The following is a 7,971-nucleotide window of genomic DNA, read 5'->3' on the forward strand; positions in this document are numbered from 1 at the left end:
TTTTTGAGACAGAGTCTCATTTGTCACCCTCGGTAGAGTGCCGTAGCATCACAGCTACCTCAAACTCTTGGGCTTAAGCAATTGTCTTGCCTTAGCCTCCCAAGTAGCTGGGATTACAGGCACCCGCCAAAGTGCCCAGCTATTTTTTGGTTGTAGTTGTCATTGTTGTTTGGCAGGCCCAGGCTAGATTCGAACTTGTAAGCACTAGTGTATGTATTTGGTGCCCTAGCCGCTGAGCTACAGGCACCAAGCCAGTTTTCATATTTCTAAAGTACCATATTTGTAGAAGGTCTCTGTGGGCCTGAAATAACCCTCTCTAGAAGATCTATTGTCACAGTGAGGGGCCCAGGCTGGCTCTCCAGGCTCTTGTTCATAGCTGCTTGCTGGACATCATTCCCAGAGTTGAGACACATCCGTGAGAAATGGACACAAACTAGGGCATCAGTGGAGTCAGGCAGTGGCAGAGCTGGGGGCATTGGAGGGAAGGGGACCAGAATCAGCCCCGGCGACAGTGTTCCTGGCCCCAGGCCCTGGCTCTTGGGAGAGAGAGGCCACCAGAGAGGGGAAGTGCAGAGGCTGAGTCAGGGAAGGCTGGCAGAGGGAAACCAGGGCCCAGAAATTCCCTCAAGGGCAGGAGGGCACCCCAAATGTCTCAGAGTCACGTTTGCACCATCCAGGGGGAAAGGGGATGTCAAGCAGGCCTCAGCTTGATTGAAGAAACAAAACAAATGGAATAAAACAAAATACTATGTCATCTCTTGCCCACTGGAGATGTGGAATGAGACTTAGGACAGGGAGCAGAGTTTGCTTTGACTTGCACTATGGGAAGTCAGGAAAGAACGGTGACAGGCCCACCCTAAAGGCTCGTTAAAGGTCAGACCAGCCACCGGCAAAGGCAGGCACGAGGCATCTGGCCTCAAGAGGGTTGAACATAACAAGGTAATAGACACTGCACAGCTCACCTTAGGACAGAGCAGGCAGAATAGGGCATTGAGGAGTCCCCAGATGTGTGTGCCTCAATTTGTGACTGCCCCTGAGGAGAGCTGAGCTGGCTGCAGGTGGGCCCTGCTGGTCCATCAGCTGAGTCACTCAGCTCGTTAGTGTGCACAGCATCCACCAGCCTCACGTTGCCAGTGGTATGATGATGGCTTTCATGGGTTGTGAGCAAAACAATCCTAACCTTATTTTCCATAAGCACCAACAGATGTTTAAAATTGGGGAGAAATTTCTAGGACCGACTCATTTCTCAGGCAGGGCCCTGGAGCAGCTCCAGGGGGCTGCACGCCATCGGCTGCGCTGTTGTTCTAAGCGCGCCCTTCACACGTCAGGAATGTCAAACAGAGCTGACCTCAGCACCGCCAAGAGCCCTACTCCAAACACAGCCCTCCCCAGCAGCAGACAGGCTCAGGGCGTTTGTCTAATTTAAAACAAACTAGTTGGGCGGTATATTATTTCTCCAACCAAACAAGATTGAAGCCGCATGTGCTACATATTACTATTGCTTCCTGCCCAACTTCATGCATCCCTCCAGCTTGCTCAGCACATTTAGCAAGTCAAAAAGAGACGATTGTTTCCCATTTCACTGAGAAAATAGAAGTAATCAGAAAAGAATTTCCATGTGTTCCCCCACAGCTAGCCCCAGCCCCTCTCCCAACCCTCTTTGCCCTTGACCAAGACCCCTTCCTCTCCACTCTTTCCTGAACCTTCTCAAACCAAGCTTTTATCTCCCCTGTTCCGCTGAGGATGCCTACAGGGGCGAAATCTGGGTGTCAGTCCACTGCCTCGTCCTGGCTGATGCACGGTGTCCAGGACAGGACCCAGGTCCCCCAGAAAGCGTGTTCCTCTGTAACTCTCAGGACACCCTCACATCCTGATCTGCTGCTCTTATAGTTCTTCTCATTGCCATGGCCCCATGTTACTTTCCTATTGCTGCTATAAAAGATTACCACATATTTAAGGGTTAAAACAACACAAATTTATTATTATGCAGTTCTGGAAATTAAAAGTCAAAAATGGGTTTCATTGGGCTACAATTACAGTGTCAGTAAAATTACCTTCTTTCTGGAGGCTCTAGGGGGAATTCACTTTTGTGTCTTTCCAGCTTCTAGGTGCTCCATGCCTCAGGATCCCTTTCTCCACCTTCCATCCCTGATGCCAGTAACCTCAGCTCTGACCTCTGCTCCCACTGTCACCTCTTCTCTGATACAGAAAGCCTGGCCTCATTTTCATAAGGACTCTCATGACTGCATTGGGCCACCTAGGTAATTCTGAATACTCTCTCCATTGCAAGGTCATTAATTTAATTGCATCTGCCAAACCCCTCTTGACACATAAGGTAGCATATTCACAAGTTTTGGGGATTAAGGTGCAGACATCTTTGGGAATTATTATTTTGTTGACCACAGTCTGTCCTCTGGCCTCCAAAGATTCACATGCCTCCCATATCAAAACTACATTCACGGCTCAGCGCCTGTGGCTCAAGTGGCTAAGGCACCAGCCACATATCCCTAAGGTAGCAGGTTCAAATCCAGCCCAGGCCCGCCAAACAATAGTGATGGCTGCAACCAAAAAATAGCCAGGCGTTGTGGCCAGCACCTGTGGTCCCAGCTACTTGGGAGGCAGAGGCAGGAGACTTGCTTGAGCCCAGGAGTTGGAGGTTGCTGTGAGCCTTGATGCCATAGCACTCTATCCAAGGGGATAGTTTGAGGCTCTGTCTCAAAAAAAAAAACAACTATATTCACTCCACACTAACACCTGTAAAAATCTAACTCAATTACAACATGAATTCCAAGTCAAAAAACATCTCGTTTAAATCTAATCAAATTTAAAAGTCCCAAATCTTGGCTCAGCACCTGTGGCTCAAGTGGCTAAGGCACCAGCCACATACACCTAAGGTGGCAGGTTCAAATCCAGCCTGGGCCTGCCAAAAAATAGTGATGGCTGCAACCAAAAAATAGCTGGGCACTGTGGCAGGCAACCTCCCAGCTACTTGGGAGGCTGAGGCAGGAGACTCGCTTGAGCCCAGGAATTGGAGGTTGCTGTGAGCTGTGATGCCACCGCACTCTACCCAGGGGGATAGCTTGAGGCTCTGTCTCAAAATAAATAAATAAATAAAAGTCCCAAATCTTATAATAAATATTAGAGATGGGTAAAACTCTGGGTATAATCCATTCTAATGTATAATTCCTCTACATCTATAAACCTGTGACACCCAAGAAACAAGCTATCTGCTTCCAAAATACAATGTTGGGACAGGCATACATTGACAATTTATAGACATTCCCATTCAAAAAGGGAGAAAATGAATGGAAAAAAAGAGTTATTAGTCCCAAGCAATTTCAAAGTCCAGCTAAGCAAATGTTATGTTTCAAGGCCTGAGGATAATTCTATATGGTTCTCAGAGTTCCCCTCTGGGTTTATGGCACGAGTCATTCTTACTTCTTCTAAAGAGGTAGCATGTGTTTCCTGCTGAGTAGTTCATCAACCTATTTCTTTCGCATAGAATATTGAGGGGTCCAACAGTATTCTTTCATCTTTCATTTCATCCTTTCTCTGTCCCTAATCATCAAAGTTGGCAGTGTTTCTGATGATATAATTTTCTCAAGAACTTTGTTGGTCTCCGATGAATGTCACAAGGACTAACTCCATTTCATAAGAAGGTCTTTCCCAAGTCTTCCCCAGATAATCTTCTCTATATTCTTGGCTTCTGCTGAGATGACCGAGGATCCCTTGAGCCATGTATCTAATCTCTTCAAAGACCACACTAACTCTGTGTGACTGAATACTCTGACTTTTGATACTTACAAATCAGCAAAATGTTGTCCAGCCACACAGGTATCTTTCTTCCCAGAGCACAGTTTTATGCACATAGTGCACGCACACACACACATAATACACAATACCATGTGTACCTGCAGAAACACAAATATGCACTATAGCTCTTATATACATACAGTGATGTATGCACACACAGACATGCACACATTCTGCACACTACTGAACACATGCACACATACCACAGCACATTCACCCACATACACGGGAGCACACATACAATGCTGCACACACACACAATACTGCAAATAGCCCATATACAATATGCACACACACCACATATATCTTGTAGACACCCTATAAATCCACCAGATATGTTATGCATGTAGTGTGCACATGCAGCACACACACAAACACATGCACTCTTTATCTGTAGGGAAACACTGACACACACAATGTAAATGCTTACATGGGTGGTGGAGAAGCCATGCATAAAGACCCAACCGTGCTCTGGGGTCCTGCTGATCAGATCAAAGAAGCCAGGAGGGGGTTGAGAAGTAGGAGCTATGACAGGAGACTGAGTATGTGGTGGGAGCCAGACACAGCAGCTCAAAAAAACTCAAAGCCAAACCCTCTCCAGCACCAATGCTCCCCCAGCAGAGCTAGAGCTTGGGGGGGCGGGGGTCCCAAGGCCTAGGCAGCACATTGCCTGTAGGTCTGGACATAGCTATGTGACCACATCCAGCTCTATCACATCACTGCCAGCCACTTGTCCTTGGGGCTGGCATAGGGACACTGTTGAGCCCAGGGGACAAGAGTAGACAAGCTGGGGGACAGAGAATGGAAGGGTTCCTACAGGTACTGCTTCAAAGTTTCAGGAAGAAGGAGAACCAGAACAGAGAGACCCCATCCCCCTTAGGAGCAGCCAGCCAGGGACATTGCATTTGGGGCTCACCTAACCAGTAAATGTCCCCTCTCTTTGTTCACTCTTTGTCCCTACACTACTCTCTTCTTTCTTCTGTGGGAAAGGAATAGGGACCATGGGACAGGCACAGAATGTCTTGAAGGACTCTTATCCCCTAGACCGGTCCCCTGGGCTCCCCAGCCCCAGCAAAGCCTGAGTCCACTTCTGCTGGGTCTCTTCTAAGCCACCAAGTATATGGTTCTCCCTGGTCAGAAGCAGGGCTTAAAGTGGAGGCCCACTCTGCTGGTCAGTGGACTGTGCCCTCACTGAGTCCACAGCCAGTCTGACTAAGGGTGGCCAGATGGATGTTTCTCCAGTCTTGAGGCATTTAATTACCTCCCTCAAGCTGTGATGCACAGGCCTCACCCTTGCTTGCTCTTCTAGTCCCACCCACCAAAGTCCACCCACCAGGCAGTGTTTATGCCTTGTAAGGCAAGGCCACAGCCATACTTGGTGTAGGGGGATGATGTGGGTTTGGCCCCCCTGTCCCATCCAGACAGTGAGGATAAAGGCCTGGGAAGTCCTGTCCTCTCACCAAGCTGGCTCTTCCCAGACAGGCACCGCCATCTTGGGTGCTCAGGAAGGGGTGACCCTCATGTTGGGGCTACCACTCTAGGGATACTAAGAAACAACCTGCTGGGTCATAGGCCTGCCCTGAGCACAGTCTCAACCACTGCATGTTGTCATCTTTGAAAAACCAAGTACTTTAGGAGCAGAGGGATAGGGCAATGCACGATGTTGATTTTGTCTTCATCCTTCTGCCAGCCCCGCAGCACAGCATGCTTCCATCCTCCTCCCCTCCCAGCCCCAGAACCAGGGCTTTGGACTTGCTATGACCATTGGAATGCAGTACAGGCACAGTGGAGCAGTTCCAAGGAGAGGTCTCAGGGTAGTATGTGCCTGGGAAATGCCCACAGGAGCTGCTACGTCTTCCATCTAGGTCTCAAGAGATGATAAACAGCATACCAAAGTGGCACCTGCCACCCAAAGCAGAGATGCTATAGCCAACACATAGATGTAGGAGTGAGAAACCACTGGAATTGATGGGGCCATTGGTTACACAGCATTATTGCAGCAATAGCTGACTAATAAAGAATTTGTTGTTAAAATTAGGGTGCCCCTTAATAAAACCTAAAATACATGGCACTGGCTGATAGTGATAAAAAAACTGTTTTAATAAGCTGGGAAATGACAACCTGTGTTATGTAATAGTAAAGAAAAAAATCATGAAAACTGGCTCCTGCAATAACTTATAAAACAGGAAACATACTCAATGCAAGTCTAGTTTGGGGTGAAGAGCTTTCCAAGCAAAATGTCATGAGTGAATTTGTTGTTACAACTGCATTTGATGTATTTGATAAAGTACCTCATGAAAAAAAAGATAAACTCAGAAAAGAACTAGTTTGCAATAGAAATGAGAGAAAATAAAGGAAAGTAAGAAATTCCAGTATTTGTAAAATTAAAAATTATGACTGCCTCTTGAACCAATAATGAGGAAATCAAGGAGAATCTTGAGATAGAATAGCCTTTTAAGAGTTAAAATGTAGCATCAGAGGGCTGTGGGTTCAAGTCCAGGCCTCAGGCCACCTCCAGGCTCCTTGGGATGATGTTCCCAGATGGCTGTCTGTCAATGCCCAGATGCCTAAGAACAGGAGGCATGGCTCTTAGAGCACAAGAGTCTGGGATATGGGCACCCTTTGGAGTCTCAGGGATTTCTGCCATCAAGCAGCTTATCTCAGTGTTTTCAGTAGTTGAAACAGCCTTGCAGCAGCCACCAAGTCTGCCATCCTGTTATGAAGGAAATATGCCAAGGGAAAGGGGGAGTGTGAGCTGACACAGACAATAGCAGAGGTATGCCAAGAGGGAAACATGATCCCCAGGGAAGCCAAAGTCATTGCTGGCAGACACCCATGTCCCTGCCCTGAGCTAACCTTCCCTGTGTCTTGATTCTCTGCCAATAGTACTTTTATCTCAAACCGGCTACATCCAGGTGACTCCAAAGCAGAATGGGCAGAAGACCATGTACCCTGGATCCTGGAGTCCTACACTCCTGTGAGGAGACCTTCCCTGGCCTCAGGAGCCTGCCATCCTGCACATCTGCTCAGCACTGTTGGATGCTGCAGCCAATGCTCTGAGCCTGCCAAAGGCTGCATTTGGAGTAAGGCCAGGTCCAAATCCTGGCTCTGCCACCTCATAACTGTGTGGCCTTGGGAAAGCCAGTTCATACCTCTGAGTCTCAATGTGCACCTATAGGCACCAGAAAAGCATCTGCTGTTAGTGTCACAAGGCTATGGAGAGGGTGAGAGAAGTAAGCACAACTTTCTGAGACTGCCTGAGCAAAAGCGGCTCCTTAAAAGTGTCACTGGGGCAATGGAGAGATAGGAGGAGGAAGATGCTGATGCCAACACCAATGCCCATGAGAGCATTTTCAGGGATGTGAGGCCAGTGCCCACAGAATCTCTGCTTCATGACGGTGCGTGGCTGTGTGGATGAGGAATGTCACTCACAGTCCTAGCCACAGCTGGTCCATGTGCTGAGAAACCCTCACACAACTGTGGCATTGTCAGAAATAGATTTACTTTGTTAAAAAAAAAAAAAAAAAAAAGAAATCTGTCTCGGTGCCTGTGGCTCAAGTGGCTAAGGCGCCAGCCACATACACCTAAGATGGTGGGTTCGAATTCAGCCCGGGCCTGCCAAACAACAATGATGGCTGCAACCAAAAAAAATAGTCAGGCGTTGTGGCGGGCGCCTGTGGTCCCAGCTACTTGGGAGGCGGAGGCAGGAGACTCGCTTGAGCCCAGGAGTTGGAGGTTACTGTGAGCTGTGATGCCCCGGCACTCTACCCGGGGGGATAGCTTGAGGCTCTGTCTCCAAAAAAAGAAAGGGTAATCTTGGAAAATGAGCAAGGTCCCAAACATGAGTTGAAGTCAAAGCACAGCCACCCGGGAACCACACCAGGGAGACACACTCACCGGGATGGGGAGGGTACTGGGAGAGACCCAGGGCCCCTGTCCCAACAACAGCTGGCAGCATAAGGCCCTGTGCGGAGGCTCAGAACCCACTCCACCCAAGCATCACTCCCCTGCTGCTAGTGCTGGCATTTCCCTGCTTGAAACAGATCTTAAATCAGTATTGACATCAGCAATGCAAGTTCTTACCACTCATATTCTGCATAGCAAATTTGCTCCTCCATCCTCATGGCTAATGAAAAAATTTCCTATCCATTTTTGTCC

Source organism: Otolemur garnettii, unplaced genomic scaffold, assembly GCF_000181295.1.
Source record: "Otolemur garnettii isolate 467f Iridium unplaced genomic scaffold, OtoGar3 scaffold00018, whole genome shotgun sequence".
Classification (NCBI taxonomy): Eukaryota; Metazoa; Chordata; class Mammalia; order Primates; family Galagidae; genus Otolemur; species Otolemur garnettii.